Below are 23,096 nucleotides of genomic sequence, written 5' to 3' on the forward strand. Positions count from 1 at the left end.
GCAGTCAGAATGTAGGATAGTTACTAGTCTCATTATTTTGAAGAAGTAAATGTCACAGTAAGGTGTGATTTAAAAAATGAATAAAATCACAAACTCAGCATCTGTAACAAGAAATTAAAATCTCATTTATTATGGAAGGGTTAAATTAATTTATACATGTTGGTTCTATAACATGAATCACACTTTACTGATACATATATTTTTGTTACATTTAAAAACATTTTCCCCCAAAAGAAGCCTTTAAAACTATACATCAGAACATTAAATTAGTCCAAAAGTATTCTAATTTAAAATGTTTGAAAAAAATATCTTTCCATGTGTAACTTTTCTAAGAAAACATGGAAATATTTTTTAAAATTCAAAAGGTACAAGAATGTTTATTCTGTTTCAAAGTTTATTTTGTAATGTATTATAACATGAATAAAGCTCAAATATATAAGGGAGGGGACCTACAAGACTGGTTTTAACTGGTTGATCAAAGAATGCCCAAGACCAAAGTGGCATGCGTGTTTGTCAAACAATTTAATGTTTGCATGGATTATAGAAACGCTTCCAAATATCATCATCTTGTTGAGAAAAGTAGCTTTAGAATTGTTTTAACAGTTTTTCCCCCCTCTTTGGCAAATAGGTTTCTTTGGAAAGTGTTTCTCTTTTATGTTATAGTATCCAGTTCATTACAGGCTTTAATTCAGTTGAATAGAGTTTACGAAATAATCTGCATTCATAACACTGCATTCCAACATAATTTCACATGTGTTCTCATTTTGACCTCACTTCTTTGTGAGCTAGGTACGACACGTTTTATAACTCTCATTTTACTAGTGAGGAAAGCCTAAGAATGTGGAGGTTACGTGACATCCCCAAAGTTACAGAGGCTTTTATGTAGCCGGACCTATATTTCTGATTTGTCCCTCCCTTACTAAATTGAAAATTCCTTTTCCCACCATTTCACATCAGGATGTCCCCAAATCATCTAAAAATGTATTTTAGTGTTTTTCTTTCATGGTTTGAGAAGCAGTTCTGTCATGGTTCAAATTTTAACCTTAAAGTCTAAGTATTAACTTAAAACCTAATCTCTCCTCCATGTGTTATTTATCAATTGTGTCATAATCTTTAGTCTCTTTTATAGTAATAACCCTGGAGATGGACACTAAAGGTGAGTAAACTTAGAGTCCATAGGCCTTAAATAAATATTCATTGATCAATCTAAGTAATCTTTTGCTGAAAAAAACACACAATAGAATAACCATTTTGTAAGTGGAACACTGATATGTTTTTGAATAGGGGTCACCAACTGGATGTTTACCGTCACTGATCTTCAAGGCGAACTGTTTCTTGTTTGGCATTTTCAGGCAGAGCTCCACTATATTAAGAGTGAGCGCATCTGAAGGGATGATGGGCAAATTAGCACCACTAAATGATTAATCTTTTTTTTTTCTAAAATGGTTTAAGACCCTTAGGGGTGGAGCTTGATACAAGTACAACATTAAAATCAGTCTTTCTCCTCCCTTCCTCACCATCTCCTCGTACAGGAATCTGAGGTCCTTTTTTAGATTTAGCACAATCCTCAATCATCTTTGATCAACACTTCTCTCTCAAAGTAAATTGTCTTACACATAAAGGTTGGAGATTTCTATCTAAATGGTAGGTTAAAAAAAGGAGCATTATTTTATGGAGTGCACTGGTACAGTTTCCTGACATATGGCAACAGTGATATCAGTGCCCTGAGAAAGCGGGTAGGCACTGTGGTAATGGAAAACGGGGTCTGGTTGGGAGCCAGAAAACCAGGCTTCTCGTCTTGATTATTTTTGTGACCTTAGCCAAGAAACCTCATCTCCCTAGAAGTCAGTCTGTGCCTCTGATGAGGATAAGAATGAGTATGGTGAAACCTACCCTTTCCTTAAGGTAAGGTGGTATTAAATAATCAGCATAGACAGGTTTTAGAAGGACATAGTTTGTAATCAGGTATTTTGCCTGACATTAATGAATGAACTTGGTTAAACTGTTTTGTCCTTCTTAGGTTTCTCTTCAGTTGTCTGCAATCTACCCTCCTATAGATTTTACAGAATAAGGTGATTGAATTAGATGTCCAGTCCTTCCTACCCTGTTTCCTCAAAAATAAGACCTAGCCAGACAATCAGCTCTAATGCGCCTTTTGGAGCAAAAATTAATATGAGACCCGGTATTATTATATTATGCTATATTATATTATATTATATTATATTATATTATATTATATTATATTATATTATATTATATTATATTATATTATACCCGGTCTTATATTATAGTAAAATAAGGCCAGGTCTTACATCAATTTTTGTTACAAAAGACACATTAGAGCTGATTGTCTGGCTAGGTCTTATTTTCGGAGAAACACGATACTAGTATGTCACATGGTTGTTATATCTTTATTAAGTTCTTTCCTGTTCACAATCAAGTTTATTTTAGGCCCGGGTGCATTTCTTGTAAATCTAGAACACTTGAATCCTATCTGAGTACCTGCTGAGATCACCTAAACAGATACAAGTTCTTAGCCTTGGACACCAGTGTCTTGTACAGAAAAGCATTTATCTCTTTGAACCAAATTACATATCCTCACATTTATGAGTAGACCTCACATTTTTAAAAGTATTTTATCATACATTTATTAATCGAGAGGGAAGACAATCTAACAGCCATATTTCCATGGCTGTTAGATTGTCTTCCCTCTTGATTAACAGAAGGTAAGGACATATAGGGACACATAGGCCCTGTAGAGTATGGAGCTGAAGCCCAACTGACGGAGGATGATTTTATGCCATATTACACAACACCTATTTCTTAGGCATCAGTGCACTTTTAAGCAATTTTTCAAAATAAGCCACTACATTTTAAAATGACCCACAAACTGGAAGCAGCAGAAGCAGCTGTCATTAGGAGGCCACACTTACTGTATAGTCTTCTGGTGATTCTTTAATAAAAATCTTTTTAGTACTATTTTATCACTTGTCATCCTTCTGTGTCGAGTTTTCTCTTTTAAATTGATTTTACTCTGAATTATTGCCAAAATATAATTAATACATTTAAAGTATATAGGCATGTTTCCTTTGCTTTCTCTATGTTTTACATAACAAACGTGACCATTTCCAGTTCCGTAAAAACATATGCTATTTATTTTAAACTTCTTCCAATGAAATAAATTGACGTGTGATAATGCTGTGCATATTCTCTATTGCCACACACAGTCCTCCCAAATCAACACTGAATTTGGGATTTAGTTTCAGACTTTCTTATTTCTACAATGTAATTGCCACCACTTATGAAAACTTCCCTTCTGCTTTAATGGAGTTCGGCTCTACTATTGTAGCCAGGAATCATCAGTAATAGGACAGCTGACAGAATGATAATTTGGAAATGGCAAGAAACTTAGGTGCAGATTTCAACCCTGAAATTTATTGGCTTCAAATGGGATCAGCCTAAACTCAGGGTGTCCAAACTGCGGCCCGCGATCCATTTTTTATTGGGCCGCAGCAAATTCCAAAAATATATTTAGTTTCCTTAAATAAACCAGGTGAGGCAATACGTACTTCTCCTTGAGTGAGTGGACCGGCTATTTGTGTATTTTACCGCATATGGCCCTTGGTGAAAACTGTTGAAAAAAGTTTGGACACCCCTGGCCTAAACAATGAAATCTATCTAAACCTTACTTTTCTCACCTACAAATTGACATGTTAATACTTTTTCTATCGTGAGGATCACATGACATGTGTAAGCACACCTACCAGCACCTGGCTGGCCATAGGCACACAAGTACTTATCGTGTCTGAATTTAAATTCCCTTGTTTCATGAGTTTATTATAGTTTTGTTGAGGGTTCGTGTGCACAAGTAATACTTTGCAAGAATGCAAAGCAAAATGTCTCCTACTTTTTTTTTTTTTTCTGTATTGCTTTTGTGCTATTAGCACACATACTCCTTTCCCCAGGGACTGTGATATTATCCACTATCCAAATATATGAATAGATGACATAGGATGATAGCAGGCTCTCCCATAGACAGACTTCTGCAGGCTGGCTGTGCTCCTTTCTTAAGCCTGCCCTGCAAGATACAGGTCCTCCTAGCCAGCACCCAGACGGGCCCTTTCCAGATTTCAGGACCTGAAGATTTACGGCATTTATTTCTCATTTTTAAGCCGCCACTTAATTTGTGGGGATACCTTTTTTTTTTTTCCATTCTACATGTTAAATAAAAGATAACAGAACCTCACTTATTGAAACGTCAGCACATTAATTTGTTGTGCCAAATGTGGAAGCAGCCTAAGTACTCACCAGGGGGAGAACTGGTTCAATAATTTATGGCACGTCCATATAATGAAATACTTTGGCCATTTAAAAGAATCTCAAGCACTGATCTGGAATGCTTTTGGCACTGCGAGTGAGAAAAAGATAAGCTTTCTATGGCACCTACTTGAGAATTGAGAGATCGGTAAGGACACCACTTCTGGGGGCAGAGTGTTTTCATTTGCTCTAGTGAAGAGGCCTCTTTGTTAATATGTGTCAGTCTCTCTTGATATTGGACTCGTGCACCTTTGTCAGTTTGAGAGCTGTTTTTTCACAACCCAGGACTCGCTGTATTATCTGTGTGCAAACACAGTGAAAATCCTCCGGTTATTGTTTTTCCTGTTGTGCTCACTTTGAGATGGTGACCCTGGCCTTTGGACACATGATCGCTATTTGCTGCTGTGTCTTTCTTCCTTCATAGACACCAAGATCTTGGCGTGCAGGCCCCCTGACATACTGATCAGCACAATGTCCAACATACAATAGGCCCTTAATAACTACTAAGAAACTTTGTTTCCCCCTCATAGTTAAAGGAAACAATTATAGTTTCAAGCAGTATCCCTCAATTCTGACCTTGATTGCCAACTGTCCATGAATTTGGTCCCTGCTATTCTTCCTTTGCCTTTCCTAATCATGCTAGCCTCATGTCGTGTTCAGAGCTTTGAAGAATCTGACTTGAGCAAGTGGGAAGATTAGGGAAGTGGCATGTGAAAGGGGAACAGCCAGTTCCCCAGAGAGTTTCATTGATCCCAGCATATCAGTCTTGCAAGCTTGCTCCTCTTGGCTCCACAGGCAGGCTGACATGCTTGCCTGTGGCCCACCCTCCCTGTCATCAGGTTACCTGTAATGTAAGACTTCCAGAATAAGGCTGCCAGCTCTGCAGAAACCGAATGCAAGCCAGCCCATTGCGTGGCTCTCTGCAATCTTGAGACTCTTAAGGATAGCTCATCAAAGAACATGATGTACAGACAAACTTTTCGGTGGTGAGTGTGATTTATCAACTTCCTTTCACAAAGGAAACACTTTTCAAAGTTGGAGCCTTTAATTGCGGCTTGAGCTCGTCTTACAGTTGAGCGGCTGTTAGATTTCATTGATGAATAAGGGGAGAGGAATCAGTAAGTAGACTTGGCTCCTGCCAGTGATACATCTGTTAATCGTAGTAAGGTTATTTTCACTTCTTGCCATAGCTGTCATATAAAGCTCCCAAGATACCTATAGAAGTGTCTTTTTGTGCCCCTTCCATGATGAAGAAAATAACATTGAGCATATTCACCTATTATCCAAGCTATTTCTTAGTTCAGAATATCGAGGAAGAATGTCATAAATAAAGTACTTGGAGATTCTTGGTGATGCGTCATGTTACTTTGCTCTAGGTTTTAGATTTACAAATGAATTTCCATTTTAAGACATGGTACCGATGTGTTGTTCCCAGTCCAGAACAGAATAGCTTAATCAGCACGTTTCCCCTAATTTGTTTAGATTGATTCTAGATTAATGTATTTATAGTAAGCCAGTTTCACCTAACCTAATGTTTATGGCCCTCCCACATTATACCAAGTGATTTGTGGAATGTACGTAGAGTTTCTATTTAAAAGAAAAAAAATGATATGATTTATTGTTTCTAGTATTACGAGATGTAACTACTGACTCTTAAGAGAAATAACTGATAGCAAAACCCCTTTTTTCTTTTTTCTTCTTGTTCTTTCTTTTTCCTCCTCCTCCTCCTCCTCCTTCACTATGCTATCATTAGCAGTGGTCACTTTGGTTCTGTAAGTATTACCAGCCACTCAGTTTGTCATTGTTCCATTGTAGCTTTGCTTCCCCAGAATGGTGGATTAATATGGGGAAGATCCTGATATAAATCAATTGCCATGAAAATTCCCATCAAGAACAGGAATCTGATTATCAGACTCTTTTCCTTTAACAAATCACTTTGATGATAGTGGAGGTGGCAAACCCAGACATCATTGGGGAGTAGGGAGGTAGCATAAGTGAGTCAAATGATAAAAGCAAGGATGGTGGCAAAATAAGCTTACGTACTCGGTCTACAGGGGTGTCTGCTTTGCGACCCCCGTCTGTTGTCATGGTGAAATTAGGCCTGGTTTTAAAATATTAATTTTTCAAGACCAGCTATTAACCTGGGTCTGCATATAATATCTCCATGTCTTTAAATGATAGTAATATTCTTTTTAAAGTTGTAAAGCACTACAGACCAAACAAAACAATAGGCAGACTGAATGCCATCCTTGCAATATATTAACAGTGACAAGGGATGATTACTTAAAGTTTAAATATAATAACTGGAAATCAGAGCTAGCATCTAAGACATAGGTTACTAGTAAATATATTCTATTTAGAAACAATAATTCTCTATCCTTTTCAAAAGTTTTATAGACTAATCCCTGCCTGCAAAAAAGCAAGCATTACTTTGTCAAAGTAGATTTTTCTCAATTCGTTTTCTTGCAGGAAATGACTTTCCTATTTCCACATTCCTACAAATTTTATTTTATTAAAAAATGGTATGCAGCGTTGGATCCTTTGCATAAAGCATCTTATTTGTTTGTTCTTCTTTTTATCATTAGAGTATTTATGAGTCTCTGTGACTTAACTCTAAAATTGGCCAAAGCTTGGGAGTGGTTGGATGGCTCAGTTGGTTAGAGCGCGAGCTCTGAACAACAGGGTTGCCGGTTCAGTTCCCACATGGGCCAGTGAGCTGTGCCCTCCACAACTAGATTAAAAACAATGAGCTGCCGCTGAGCTTCTGGAGGGGCAGCCAGATGGCTCAGTTGTTTAGAGCACAAGCTCTCAACAACAAGGTTGCCAGTAGGCGACTGGATTTGGAGCTGAGCTGCGCCCTCCACAACTAGATTGAAGGACAACGACTTGGAGCTGATGGGCCCTGGAGAAACACACTGTTCCCCCGTATGCCCCAATAAAAAAAATAAATTAATTAATTAAAAAGATAAAAAAAATAAAATTGGCCAAAGCTGTAATCAGAAAAGGACAATGAGATTTAAAGGGCTTCAAATCAGTTTTCTCCGCCCACTAACTGATGGCTTATTTTTAATTGGCACATAGAGAGTATGGAAGGAAAAAAAGCCACCTGAAAATTGAGGTATAAACAGAGAATAATGTCATAAGAATTTTTTAATGACTCAAGAAAAACACAATGTATCATTAAGCTAAACAAGAAATCCCTTAAAATCAGCCCTGAATGATGTGTGCCATTTGCTGTGGGATTGTTGCTCTTGGCGCATTCCCATATATGAGTTTTGCACATTCTCCTGTTTGCTTCCACCAATATTAGCCATTTTCATAGTGTAGTGTGATCAAGTCTTGGAATAGTTCCCACCCCCTCTGGTGGAGAAGGGCAGATGTATTTTTTTCATGAAAGGTATTAAAAATCAGCTGTCATGTAATGAGTAAAAGCATGTGCATATAAAATAAATCCTCATACTTTTCTGTCATCAGCAATTAATATTTCTACTCAGGTCACTGGGACTGGAAGGAGACTTGAGATAACATAGCTTTCTACCCAACAATTTCCAGTTCTTTCAGATTAAAGCAGAGTTTATTGTAAAATAGAAAGGAAAACCTTAGACTTTTTTAAGCCCTGCAGATGTTTTGTAGACATGGAATGGTTTTTAGAATGAGGGGTCCTGTAATTAGGCACATGGAGGTCTAAAGATAATGATCTTAGCAGCCATCTCTTCTGTGGTTTTTAATAATGATTGCAACCCCATCCTCAGGCTCCCCTCAGCTGAAATTTAAAAGAAAATTGATAGTAGCCAGAGGCCCTAGATCTAATTTATTGTGAGGTAAGTTAGAGAGGGATTCTCACTTTATAAATAGAATGAGACTTCTCTTTTTAGTTTTAATCTAATAATGAAGAATCATGATTTCTTAGTTAAAGAAAAAAGATAATTTGCCACCTTATTATATTAGAAAGGTCTGAAGAACTTGCAACAGCATTTATAATTGTTTTACTCAGAGTTAATACTGAATGTTCAAATTTATCACATAGGTGTTCCTTCATGGGTTACTTATTTAGTTTTTACTTTTGTTTGACTTCTGTATGCTGTTTAACAAGTATCATCTGCAGTAAATCTTGTGAAAAATATGGCAAATAAGATGAGGATACCGTTTCAAAAGGTGTTCTCTTTGTGTAGTTTCCAAGTTGTATCAAATAGGAAGACTGATGATTACATAAGAATCCTCATTTGAATTTGAGAAGTCTTCTGAAAGGCTTGGGAAGCGTGTAGTTCATGAAGTACACTACAACACAGGACTCAGAAGGACAACTTTTGAGGAATAAGCAATGTCACCTGGGCAAGTTTCTCAGTTGCTACCCATCTGTTCAATGGGTATTGTAATATAGCAGATCCTCAAATAATGTCATTTTATTGTTTTGTTATAACACTGATGAGATGCCATAGGAACTTAGCTTTTGTTTATATCAATTAGCCTTTGGTGAAATTAGTTTCGTTATACGTCATTCCATCGCAGTTCCAAGAACCTATTGACAATGATAAGTGAGGAGTTACTTGGCAGGATTGCTGTGAGGCTTAAATTTTATGAAGTACTTTAGGAGCCTGAGAATGAAGCTTTAAAAACATAATATGTTATTATCCTGGATTTTTATTTTTAGATTTCCCTCTATGAGTATCTAAATACTGTATCATATACACGTTTACAATTCAAGCAGTTTTCTGAGCTTTTCCATGTATAAGCAGATATTACATGAAACAATATTGATACATAAATCTTGAGAAATAAATGAGATGAAAATATGTTATATATTGTATGTGTGTACAGATATATGTATTTTTAAATGTAAAGTGTTTTTTGTTGTTGTTGTTGTTGTTGTTGTAAAACATGTTTAATTGGGTCATATAACTGTTAACCAGTTACTTTTTTCTTAGAATCTCAATGTTTTATTGGTAATATTTTAGCAAATCAGTAACAAAGTTGAAATTGTGATCATTTTGATGGGGTCATTAGAAGAAAATTTACTATTTTCCTTAAAAATGCAAAAATAAATACACATATTTATATAAATACAAATATGTTAGTTTAGTTGAGTAACAAATGAGTTTATTTATAATAATTATAATTTAGACTAGAGAGAGATTCCTACTTTCTCCCTCTTCACTTGTTTTTTTCCTTCTACCTTGTGTGTTGAGATTTTCATATTTATGAATATAAAGCTCTGATGTTAAACAATATAAATTGCCTTTACTTTTTTTTTTTATACTACTTCATATTCTTGAAAAAACAAATTTCATTTTCCCATAAGAACAACGTTATAATTATGGATTGCACTTCTGACCAAGGGATTGTCATTAAGTAAGTCATAGATATGATTAACTTTATGTCATAAAAGCAAAACTCTGACTACTGTCACTATAATCATTTAAAATAGCAAAATGATTCTCACAGCCCTATAAAATTTGCTTAAATATCTTGTGTGCTTTAACATCTGTATATTAAGTTTACTTAAACGTTAATGGTTGTTTTTATAAACTTACCAAAAATTGTTGTTAATATAATTAACGTTTTAATTAACATTTTGACATGCCAGCATTTTGATGCATTTTATGTGTGATAATTCTATGTTTCTCAAAATTTTCTCTAGGGAAATTAGAATGAATACTTATCCACTAGATTCTTGTTGCTAAGAATGATACTAAAAAACAAATCTGTAGTGCACACCATTCTTTAAGAGATTGAATCATTTTTTTAAAGATATTACTAGGAATTTTACTTATTAAAAAAAAAGAAAAACTGGATCTTATTGAAAGTAATGAATTTTGTGTGTGCCTAGCACTGCATTCTCTAACGTAGGTGTCTTGAGAGGATAAAATGTCCCCAAAGGCAGCTGATTAAAGAGCCTGGGAGTGCTGGTGGAGAGAGTTCTATTCCTTTGCCTTATTGATAATGGGGTATTTAAGCACCCATGTTTTGTATTAGATGCAGCATTGGTGTTTGCCTTTAAACACTATCTATTCAAGTTTATCACCTACACTCCCTCTTCCAACCTTTCTATACAAAACCATAGAATGAATGGGTAAGGCTTTTAGGAAATGGTGTTTAGTCAATAATTAGATAAAGCAGGTAAAATACAAGGTATTTTCAGAATAAAATTTTGGAATAATATTTTCTATACTTTCACAGTTAGAATGGATGCATAGAAAATTTATCCATTTTTGTCTTAGTGCCTAGAATATGTTAAAGTTATTATACAAGTATAAATAAAAGCACGTTGTTTTAAGATGCTTTAGCCTAACTTTATTCCCGTTGAGTTAGGAAGACACTTGGCAAATAACTATTATAACCAATCTTTTAAAAATAAAATCATCAACCTTTAAGAGTTACCATGGATAACTCATCCATAGGCTTAGGTTATTTCATAATACTCATTGGTAATGGATTATATTCTACATGTATCTATCTTCGAACACTATAGCTTACACGTTGGTTATGTAGATACAGATTTTGCAGATATTTATGTTTTATGTCTGAGAATTATATAATTTAACAAACAGTAGTGCATCTGTGCACTTTTATGGTGTAAGAGCTAGAATGGCAGGCGATGGGTAACTTGAGGTCTAGAGAAAGGAAGATGTTTTACTCAGCTGTAGAACCAGAAGATAATATGAACTTCCTGTCTGGTTTTCTACTCAAGAAGCAATTAAATATACAGCTATTTATACAAGTTTCTATAATGTATTCATATTTCAGAATCGATTTCTTGCCTAGGACTCCGTGGTTTTCAGTCATAATGCTTTTCTTTGCACAAACGTTGTTGTAGACGTTGGCGTTAAAAGGTACAAGAAATGGGAAGTGTTTTTTTTGTTTGTTTTATAGAATCTCCTCTCACCCCAATTCAAGTATAATTATCATCTTAGATACTTTAGGATTAGGAGTGAGAGGAGGAAGAGGATATTCAAAAGAAAGAATAGGAGAGCGAGGAAGTGAAATGGTTTGTCAGAAAATAGTACATCCTTTTATAAACATATAACATACACACTTGAAATATGTTAGTTGTATGTTTTCTAAGATACTTTTGTAGCTCTGAAACAGGATAATTTCATGACATGGACATCAATATTGAGGAAAAGAGCCAAACCAATTCCAATAGAAGATTCAAATTCAATCTAGAATCTTCACTTGCTTGATTACTGCATTCTATAGTCAACTGGATATTTTTGCTTCAAAGTATAAGAACGTAATTTTATTTCCTTCAGTTGTCTTCTCAGGAGAAATGACTGAGCTATTTCAAGGAAGGAGAGAAAAGGCACTTCTTATTTTCTTTTATCTAGAAAGTCTTACTCTTTTTGAGAACTGTGCTTTTTTTTTTTTTTAAATATACCCAGTACTAGGTGGTCTTAGTGAATATGATAAGTGTGTCATTCTATATCCTTTCTTAAAATGCTTTGAAATTTCCAAGAAAGAAGATCTCCATAATTATCTGGTAGTATTTTGGTGAAATAAACATAAGCCATAAAAATTTAAGTCCCTTTTTCCATGTGTGGTAATGATGGTTTTATTTCGCTAGGTGCGGGGTTTAACTTTGTCGTTAGTGCCATAATGTAATTGAAGCAGTATTTTCATGTAGAAGCAATTAAAAAAAATTAAATGCTCTTTCTACCTGATATAAGTATTCTTTTATTATAATAACTTTGAACCTAAGCTTTCCTTCCCACTAACTCAGAACACAACCTAACTCCCAGAGCTTAGATTTGGTTCTGACATTGTTTGCCTTTGCATAATGAGTATCCACATATACTCCAAAGAAATTACAAGAGCTACTTGGATATCTTTTGTCACTGGTCTCAAAAGAGGGTCAACCATGCTCATGGCATGGAGAATAAATACTTCAGAACAAAGTAAATTAGAAGGGAGGAATTAGAATAGATATCGTTTACCTGGATGCTTCCCATGCTGTGATATGAACAGTGAGAGAGGTTACATCCTCCTAAGATGTGCTTATAAGCATTTCCAAGCTAACAAATTTTTCTTTTTTTAAAATGGTTTGAAATTTGTTTTGAAGTTGTCTCTTGGGCATATGGTTGTGGGGCATAGATTAGCTGCTAATTTATTGCTTTCTTAATTTATTTGACATTGGAATTTAGATTTCAGAAACACAATTTAATGCTTTGAAACATTTAAGCAAAATAGGGAATGCTCTTTTTTCATAAATTCCTGATTTACAATGAAAATGGTCTTTCAACTACTAAATTATAATAAGATGTGATAAAAAGCATATAATCCTATAAAATATGAGAGACAGTTTCAGTTTCTCTTTTTTTTAGTTTTCTTGCAGGACTGAAAGTTACAAACATTGTGACTATCTTAGTGCTTAGCTCTCCAGCATATCCTCGCTTCTTCCAGAAAGCAGGGACTGTGGCTCTTCTACTAAAGGACAAAAAAAGTGCCTAAGGAGGCAGGGTGATGAGTGGAAAGAATTCAAGCTTTGTGGCAAGATAGACCTGGGGTTGAATTCCACCTGTCCCTATCTATGTGGCCTTGGGCAAGACACATTTTCTATTCTACGGCAGCTTCTAAATGGGATAATACATCTTAGGTAGTAGTGTTATTTGTCGGATTGGATATAATGAATATAAAGTGCCTCACACCATGCCTGCCTGGTACATGGTGATTTTTATTAGGGTGTATCATAATTTAAGGATTAGAATTTAGGTTAAAACTGCCCCCACTCACAGATTCATCAGGAACCATAATAGGGTATCTTCTCTACGGAGGGACTAACTTCTGGTGCCTAGCTTCCCCCTTTGTAGTAGAAGTGATATATTTTTTGAACAGTGCTTTAAAACTTGTACCCCAATTAGGAGCAGAGGGAAATGAATGTCTACCTTGGGCATCCTGATTGTATAATCTGTAGTGTTCAGTAGAAAACATATAATTTCTGTTTGTTTGTTGTTTTTTCTGTAACATTTATTTCAATTTTGCATTTTGTTCTAAATATATTATTTAAATATAAATGGTTCCTCCCCTCGTTAAAAAAAAAAAAAAGTATTTTTAAAATTGAAGTTCCAGGAAGACGAGTAATATTTATCTCATGGCTTTGAATTATACCCAGCACTATGCCATGTATACTTATGATTACAAGTACCTTGAACAATTTTTTTAAAAAGCACAATTTTGAGATGAATTAATGTGCTTTGAAAGAGAGTGGGTATTTACTTATTATAGCCTCAAACTCCCAAAAAACTAGTACCCATGCTATGAACTGGAGACAGTGTTAATCAGTTGTGCAGAGCTCTTTCTTTTTAGCCTGCTTCCTTAAAACTAGTTACATTCTAGTCTTGTTTGGAGAGCCCCAGAGGGTACCATTACCACAAAAGAGGGGAAGTCACAGGGAGGCTGTTTCCAGCTTAAAGTGAAGAATGGTCAGTGTTCTCTAAGGATGGAATGCACTGCCTCCAGTGGTGGAGAGCATTCAACTACTAGAGAGTGTGAAAACAAAGGCAGGCAAGACCCTTGACTCAAGTTTTAGATGAGTGAATGAATTCTGAAGTTCCCTTTGAATTAAAAATTCTGTGCATCCAGAAGAGAAGTTTTTTTGTTTTTGTTTTTGTTTTTTTCTGGCTGGAAAGAAAGAGGAGGACAATTGACCTACTCTGTATCAGGCAGTTGGTTATGTGTGGAAAAGAGTTGACTTTCCAGACTGGTAGTAGGACCCATTGAAGTACAAACGCAGAGGCAAGCCTGCTCTGCTCTTCCTGAGACAGTGAGTCTACCCTTCTGCCTGGAGCTATGGTCTTATATAGGACACTGCAGAAAGTAAGGCTTAAAAGGTAGGATGGGGCCAGTCTATGTAGGTTAAGGCATTTGGACTATATCCCACAGACAGTGTCCTGACACTTAATATTCTTTGAGCACAGGAATTATTATGCTAAGTTCTGTATATTAAGTCAATTAATCCAGTAGTATATGGAAGTTAGTTGGAGAAAGAATAGAGTAAGAGAAGCAGCTTGGAAAATACCACAGAAGGGCAGACACAAGATGATGGGGCTGAACCCTCAGTCAGTTAGGTGCACTCAATATGCAAAGGGCAGAAATGGGAGAAGGCAACTGTTTGCGGCTGAATTCACTGCTTCCAGGGGCTGCATAGGAAGGTTGGGGATAGGAATGGAGAGCCAGGGCAGGAGCTGAAATGATTAACTGTCTTACTAGAGGAGGTCTGTTAATAAAGGGTAGAGAGCCATATTGTAGCTGGGACCTTCTCAAATCACTTAACCTCCCTCAGTTTTCTCATCTTTAAAAGGGGGTTGGTAATGCCTGCCCTCTAGGGTTGTTGTGAGGATCAAATGAGATAATGAGGGGGAAAGTGGTTTGTAAACTCCAAAGTTTATCTTCATGCAAATTGCAACTGCTGCCTTAGGACAGAGACAGCAGGTAAGACTTGGACTTTCCGGTCTTGCAAAATTAACGTCCACAACCTTTCACCTGGGGTCCAAGCTGAAGGTTCTGGTTGAATGAGAAATAGGCTTCATATCCAGCCTATTTCAAAACTTCCTATCATGTTGTCTCGTACCCTGGTAATAAAAGAAGGCAGCCTACTAGCTCTCACACACCTGACTCTGCTGCCTTTCTTCTCTCCCTGTGGAGAAACACAAGCAGCCTGTAGAAAAGAATTCACACTCTTCCCTTGGACTTATTGGAATTGCTGGCTGTGGGACATAAGGACCTTTTGGCAAGGCTCTTCTAACGGGGCTGTGTAGCCATGCTTCCCTATGGAGACAGTTATTTTCCCATTAGGGTGGCTGCCGTTATACAGATAACAGCACCTTTTTTACAGCATTTGATCACAGACACAATAACGTGTGCCTAGGTCTTAAGCCATTGCTTCCAGGAAATGATTTCCCCCTTGAAGCACGGTGAGGGGAGAGGGCCTTGTCAGAATTCTCATGAGTGAATCACTGCCATGAGCTAATGTCTCCAGCCTTATGATTCAGTGCTGGCCCAGGCCTCAGTTTTGTAGGGAAGACAAATGAAGATGCAGGTTAGACTCCCCTCACGTCATTAGTCTGTGCAGGGGGAAAGCAATCCGTGTCATCATCAGATAGTGGCGTTTTGGAAGTCAGATGTTTGGTCTATTTCCTCTGCAAGGATGTAGAATGAACATAAAAGTTCCTTTAAGAGTTAATAACAATATTTTTAAAACGCTGTGATTTTTTTGTGTGTTTTGATTTCCTGCAGGCAGAGTAGGTGAAATGATGTCTTTGGGAGATGAATGTTCTTGTAATAGGCAAGATGTAGCTTGCAGGAGAACATCTGTAACCAGCCCATTCTGCGTAAGATGGGGCCAAGACTTGTTTGTGTTTTAGTGCCTGTTCAAACATGTCTAATTTTTAAAAGGTTTATAAAGTTTTAGAGGATTCCCCTTAAAATGTTATTTCTTCATATAAATGTATGTATTTATAGCATGGTGGCTAAAACGTATACCCTCCTGGTGGGTAGGCAATGCCAGCACTGTCCTCAGTGGGGATAAAACAAAAAATGCTTGTCCACATGAAGTAGATAGAAATCTACTAGGAATGTCAGCAATGGTATATGAATCTGTCTATTAATTCAGCAATAGGCAGAAAGAAATTGTGCTTCCTCCTTTTTTTAAATGTTCATCACAGAGATTTAACAAGAATAAAGAATAACAAGAAAAGTACCTGGATATTTGCTCCCAAGCTTTTGGAGGTGTTCCTCAAAACTGGATCAAAAAGAAAATAACAGAAGGGAAGATAGAAGTCAGTGAAGGGGGAATAAGCTTGAATACTGTCAATGTCAATTAAACTAGAAGATCTTTAATTTTCTCTTCCCGGCTGTCCTCTGTCTTTACCATATATATACATAATGGGAAATAGTCTGTGGGAGAGAGCGAGAGATAGTGAGAAGCCTACTGGTGCTTTTTGTGTGCTTGTTTTCTAGATATGATTATGTACCTTCTTAAATTTATGTGCTTTAAAAAGTAATGATATTTTACAGCAGTGATCTACTTCTTGGCGCACATTTTGGGATGTGCCGTAATGTACACATTCAGAGTTCACAAGGACTGATATTCCCCTCCTGCACCCTCTCCTGTCTTATCCTCCTCCCCCTTCTTGCTTCTTTTGGTTCTGTCAGTGACGTGAGCTACATGGATAAAAGGCAAAGCAAGCAAGACAAGGATAGGGAATGATATGAAAAATAGTAAGGAAACTGCTAAACTTAAAGTGTAGGGATTCTTTTAAGTAAAATGAATCTTTTGAGCTTCTAAAAGGGATGTTGGAATGAAAGTGTTCTTGCCCATAAAGCCAAATCGTTTTATACTTTCTGAGGCAGCTATAACTATTATATGCAGCAAAGACAGTGGTGTCCTCAGTCTTGGAAAATTCAGAAGCTTTTAATGAATCTGGGTTGATTATATTTGATCAGTTTCTTAGAAAAGGCATTAGTTCACATCCAGAAACTTAATTAACCGAGTGTTCATAAACATGATAAAAATGATTGTATAGATACCAAAATGCTAACAGTTTGTCTCTCTAGGAAGTGAGACTAGGCCTATTTTTCATTTTAGCTATTTTTCATTTTTCTGTTTTTAACTTTTCTTGGTGTTTCAAGATATATACAATTTTTCATTTGAGAGAAATATTAATAAAATAGAGTATGAAGGACATACAGATGGATTTGAGAGAAATACCCCAATGAAAAGATAAACAGGATTATTTACAAATAATTTCAAGAAATACCAGCTATGTGGGAGAACTCAGTAATTACATGAAAAAGAGTGTGTTAAAATAGATTTTCTTAAAATGTTAAATATTCCGTCTTCTCAGAAGCTTCAGAATTACTACGCAGCCAAACGGGGATGACCAGGTATACACTTATCATGGCTCTCATGGGATTTCTCAACAGGCGCTTTATGTGTTTTGTACCACAGATGGTACACGTCCCTACTTGCCTTTGTTGAAGCTAAGTTGCAGACCCCATATCATTAGGTCTCAGGTGTTACAATTCACTGAACCACATCTTTAGTTTCAAAGTGCATTTATTGAGCACCAGAGGTTGCACTTTGAAAGAAAATAGACATAACTCCACAGTTTACACATTGGAGTGTTGAGGCAAGAGACCAGATTCCTCTGAGACTCAATTTCCTCCTCTTTCAGGTGTAAATAGTTGCTCTTGCAAAGCGTTGACAGTGTAATGTGTGAAGCCTGTAGTCCAGTGCCTGACACTGAGTAGGCCCTTAATAAATCACGCCAGTTACTATTAGAGCTAGACACAGTAGGGTAATCATATTAATAGGTAACTTAGCCCTTCTTCAAAGAGTTCACAATCTATCAGGGCAAACTGATAAACCTAGCTGTAATTCAGTGTGACAGGTGCTATAATCTGTCTGGAATGTCCCCCTACCCACCACCCTCCTTGTCTGCCAGGCAGACTCCTACTCATCCTTTAAAAGTCACTAGAAGCCTTAATTGTAGATGAAGTCTTCCCTTGTCACTCCCCAGCCCCCCACACACATACTTTCTCAGGAGTTCCTTCTCTTATGTTCATTATGCTTTGTACGTATATTCAGAATCACAGAATATGGCATGCCCATCTCACAATTATCCTGAGATTTCAGAGGCAGTGACTTTGTCTTTTCATCTCTGTAACTTAGTGCTGGCACATATAATGGGTCTCAACAAATATTTGTCAAATAATATTCCTTGTCTGAATGAAGTGTGAGGCAGCACAGAAAACAGACTGATTTACCAAGCTTCACAGAGGACTTGGCACTTAAAGTTGGTTCTCTAAAGATGCGTAGGGTCATGTAATGGGGAAAAAGAGAAAGGGCACTCCAGGTAGAGCTCTGGTGAGTAAAGGCATGCAGACAGGAACATGTTGTGTCACTGTAGGAGCGGAAACAATCTGGTATGCCTGGACCATGCAATGTTTGGAAGAACGGGAGAGGAGCAGAAAATGAGGCTGGAGAGAAGTCCACACAGCGAGATTGAGAAAGGCTTGGAATCGTCCTAGGCAGTTTGGCTCTAATCTTGCAGGGATTGAGGAGAGATGGAAGGGCTTTGAGTGGGAGGGATGACTTCATATTCTCCTGGAAGAAGATAACTGGCAGCAGTTTAGAGGTGGGAAGACTAAAGGCAGGGAAGCTGATTGGGAGGCTGCTGTAATAATTCAGATAAGAGATGAGAGCAAGGGGAAATGGGGGTGAGTGTGGGGTCGGGAGCCAATTTGCAGTGGATATTTCAGAGATTGGAAACCCGCTTCCCATAATTAGGGTTGTTTTGTATCATCCTAACAGTATCATTTCCTACACAATTGTTTTAGAGCTGCATCTTATCAGCACTGCAGTAACACACACTCAAATGTTATGCTCCTCAGCGTTTGGGGAGTTTTAGGTTTTGTGCTTTACTTTCTTCTCTTAGGGTTAGTCTTGTCTATTTATCCTACTGCTTTGTATATGAGAGGACCTACTTGTCTATAGTTGGCCAGATAAAGGAACTTTCTGCTCTCTGGCTCTGCCTTGCATGGGAATGTCTGGGAGGAAGTTTTATGGATTGAGGAAGGAAGAGTTCTCCCCAAGGAGCCAGTGACTGACTTGATGGCTTTGGCCAGGCCGTTCTGCTGCTTTGGGCTTCAGTTTTCTTATCTATGAAAGACATGTATTGGACTAAATTCTTAAAGCCTCTTCCTGTTTCTTATCCTATATATAAGAATGAGCACTTTGGGCCTTTTCTCGGTGAAACTAATATATCTAGCAGTGGCTCAAAGAAATGGAAGCATCTTTCACATAGGACATAAAAAAATAAAAGTGTGTTGATAAAAAAAAATAGCAATGCTATTTTATAAAATCAGTTAACTAGAAAAATGTATTTGTGCTTTGACCCATGGTCCTCAAGGAATGCTCAGTGAATTCAATCATAATATCGTTTCATTTCTTTTTGCTGAACATTAGAGGTCGTGAATTTATTACAAAGTATATTTACTGTTAATTAACCGTTTTTATTTTTACCGGTACCCAAAGAAGGATTCAAAATCTTGACATACCCTGTTTCTAAATCTAGCTATAGGAACTGGACCAAGAGGAAAAAAACTTTGTAAAAACCTGAGTGGAAACTCATGAGAAGAGGAATCAGGAAATCAATTAAATGTTTCTTCCTGCTCTAGTGCCTGGAACGTACTCTTTCTGAGAAGTATACTACAGAGATTGCTCTAATTGATGCTAAATATAATATGACTAAGAGCTTTAAGCATTTATTCTGAAAGCTAGATCCATGCAAACAAATTAGAATCTGACTGTCAATTTTTAGAGAATTCACTTCTCCTCCCCCACCTGATTATCTGATCCAGATGTTAAGGGAGGGAGTGGAAAAGCTAGAGAAGAGTGCATGCATTATCTTAAAGCTATAACTAGACAATGTTTGGAACAACTTTTTTGGAAAAATAGTTCATTTCACTTATAACTAAATTCAGTGTCAATAATTTCTATACTGCTCTCACAGTTCTCTTTAAATATTTGTCTATTTAATCCTTTAATTAGCAAACCAAAATGTAACCTTAAGTTTTTAATGCAAGATGAACTATTTTTCTGGGGAAAATTTGTATTTATTACATAGGCATGTCTATTTCTACAACTTGAGAGTTATCAATACTGTAAAAGTGTTAGCTACACTGTCAACCTTCATTTTCTTGGCCTTTGGAAAGAAAGGAAGTGGCCATTTACTAGGATTAGAGTAGGATGGGGGAGGGAGATTTGGTGAGAGAGTAGGAAACTATTGTTGACACAAAGACAGTTCAGCATATCTGGAGTTCAGATTTTCGATCTGACAAAGAGAATCTGTGTCGGGAATAAAGGTAGACCTTTATAAATTGTACTTAAGAGCGACACTTTTAACATTCTGTCACAGTTCCTACTACAAAGGATTGATAATTTGTGGGTGTGAAAAAAACAAACCAAAAAAACCCATCTATCTTTCAATTTGATTTACTATAACTCCCATTTTTATGGCAAGGGTTAGGGACAAAGTCCATTTTACCAAATTAAATATATATGTATTCTGAAACCATCTGGAAATTGGATATCAGCATTATTTTATTGGAGTGAAAAACTTCAAGTTTAATAACAGGAGTTGAAAACACCAGCATCTTTTCATAATAATGTGTTTGTATCTCAGTTCTCAGTGATATTTTTATTAATCTCAAGTACACTTTTCCTTTTACTTGTTTTAAATAAATGTCATTTCCCTTAACAAAGCATGCAATTTTGATTGCTCTTGTTTTATTATGCTTACCACTTGAGTGGAAGATGGATAAGATAAGGTCTCCTGAAAATTCATAGTCTTTTGGCAGGGAAGGCAAATGGAGACCTTTGATTATAATAAAAGACAAATTAATATGTATCACAAGAAAAAGTAAAGATAAATTTTCTCTGGGGCTTTGAAGGAGTAAGAGAGTACATAGACAATCAGTAACAATTAGTGGAAGAAAGGAATGAATGTGTAAAAGTGGAATGAACCTCACGTATAAGGTCTGGAGCAATTTAAACACAAAAATTCTGTAGAATTCTGTATGGTTTGAAACATTGTAAAGTTGTTCACTACCATGCTAGGGAAATGGGAAAAACCCGAAAGTGCCCATACCTGCTTTTTCTGAATGAGATGGGCTGGAAGTGCTAACTCAAAGGGGGAGGGAGCCTGTCTCTGTTGTCTGCATGGTTTCCCCTTCCAGGCCCAGTGCTGCCAGCTTCCCCAGAAATGAAAACCAACAGGGGCTTCTGAGTCTAGTTATGGAAGAATAGGCTTGTACTAATCAGTGACAACAACAATCCTTGTAAATTTGACGTGGGAGATCGTTAGATCTGCTGCTTGAGATTCCTTGGCTCTGAGTTCTTTCTCTGGCTACTAAATATTTCCACTTGAACCGATTAAGTAAGTGTCTTGACTATTAATTTTCCACCTAATCAATTAACTTACATATAAATCTCTAACAGAGGATTGCGTAAGTAAGCAGAGAGTTTCACAGTTCTCTTTGAGGGTATTCCTTACATTATCTTTTAAGTAACGTCTTTATTTATAGATTTATAATGTAGAAATTATTTTACATTACTTTCGTTTCCACACAATCATTTGAGCTTCACCGCACTCCAAGTTCAGTGTCATCTTCCTGTGGAGGATGAGCACACAGACGCTCACAGGTGAAGGGAGGTGCCTGAGTCTCCCGGCTACTAGATGCCGGTCTCTGGATTTCTAGCCGGCTGTTCATTTTACGATAGCGGTGCAACTGCTCCTAATGTGCAGTTTGAGCCCCTCCCATTTCTAATGTTATTCCTCTATTCCAGGAGTACTATAATTAAAGAAGCGGGTGTTTGGCTGATAAGTAGTAGGTTTGAATTTATAACATAGAGGGCTCGCATTTTAATTTTTGTCCTGGAACGTGTGTGCCCTGAAAGCTATCATTCTCTCATTAGGGGATAGGAATCTTCAGACAATGTGCATATTGACATTTCTTCTTCTCGTTGGGTTTTCCTAAGTGACAGGCTGATGGAGGACGTGAAAGTTAGCTGAGACTTCTCTGCATAGGGCCTGTGGGCCATATTGTTCTTACAGTCAACGCCAAAGACTGGCAGATGGACGACTGGTAGCGCCAAGGCCCTGACGCCAACAAGGTTGCTCAGGGCCACATTTCTTGAGTAAATAGCTCAGGTGCAGTAGCTCTGGTCCTTTGGTAAAATAGCTGGATGGGGCTAAAGACAGCTTAGCAGCTAAAACCACAAGTTACCCTCACGACATGGGAAGGGAGAGTAAAATAAAAAGCTGTTTGCCCCTTCCATCATTTTCTAATAAAACATAATGTTTGACTTCATTTTTTACCTCTGGCAGAATGTCAATTAGGCTGATTCTCCTGTGTGTGATATTATAGTGTCAGGTGTTGGCAACTGATGAGCAACTCTAAAATTGAGACAATGGAGGTGGAGTTGGTAGTTACCCTTTATTGAGCATCAAGCCCAAAACTCCATATGGCACTTCCCATTATAGTAACTGATTTATACAGCAGTTTTGCAAGGGAAGTGATTAATATTCACATTCTACAGATGCAGAATGACTTGCCTCTCTGGGCCTAAAGTCATCCAGCAAATGAATAGCAGAGCTATGCTCAAAGTCCAGGAATGAATGACCCTTGAAAGAAGGGCCCTTCTTGGTAGTATCTTGACCTTTACTATTTTGTAGCTGTTCGTATGTTATAGCTGTGGTTTTTGCCTGCCACAATTTAAGTGCTTCTCATGAGATAAAGAGAACAAAGGCAAAGGTGAGCTGGAACTTTCCTTATCCCCTATTGGTATATAATACATGGATCAGATTTGCTAAGGCCTTCCCTCATTTGGGTTCCTTTACTTTGCCCCTGGGATGGGGAAATGATATGAGCTTCCACTCAGTGTAAGTAAGCCCTGTATTACTCATTACTTAATTTCCGTTGCCTTTCCCTGTTCTACCTAAAACAAAGTAAGTGTGGTGGGGGAAGCGGTAGTGATGATAGTGATGGCATTAAGAAGAAAACAGGGTCAGTGAGTGGAAGGCAATAAGTCTTTCAGACCAGTATGTAAATAACTTTATTTCTAGGATAAAAAAAGATTTTGCTTTTGGCTTGAAAACAGCCTTCCCAGTTTGTGGGCATGTTTAAGATTATGTAAGTGCAGTGTCTTAATAACAAGCCCAACACCTCTCACCCAAAGAATGCAAAGTGCTTTGCAAACAGTAGAACTCACAATACCCCAG

The 23,096-nt window shown here is 37.1% G+C and overlaps 1 protein-coding gene across 6 annotated transcripts in view; it reads left to right on the forward strand.

The window, feature by feature from the left end:
• Nucleotides 1–23,096, forward strand: part of TP63 (tumor protein p63) — a 221,884-nt gene that overhangs the window by 145,009 nt on the left and 53,779 nt on the right. The gene's annotated exons all lie outside the window — the stretch shown is intronic.

This window comes from Rhinolophus sinicus, linkage group LG01 (genome assembly GCF_036562045.2).
Source record: "Rhinolophus sinicus isolate RSC01 linkage group LG01, ASM3656204v1, whole genome shotgun sequence".
In the NCBI taxonomy this organism is placed as follows: Eukaryota; Metazoa; Chordata; class Mammalia; order Chiroptera; family Rhinolophidae; genus Rhinolophus; species Rhinolophus sinicus.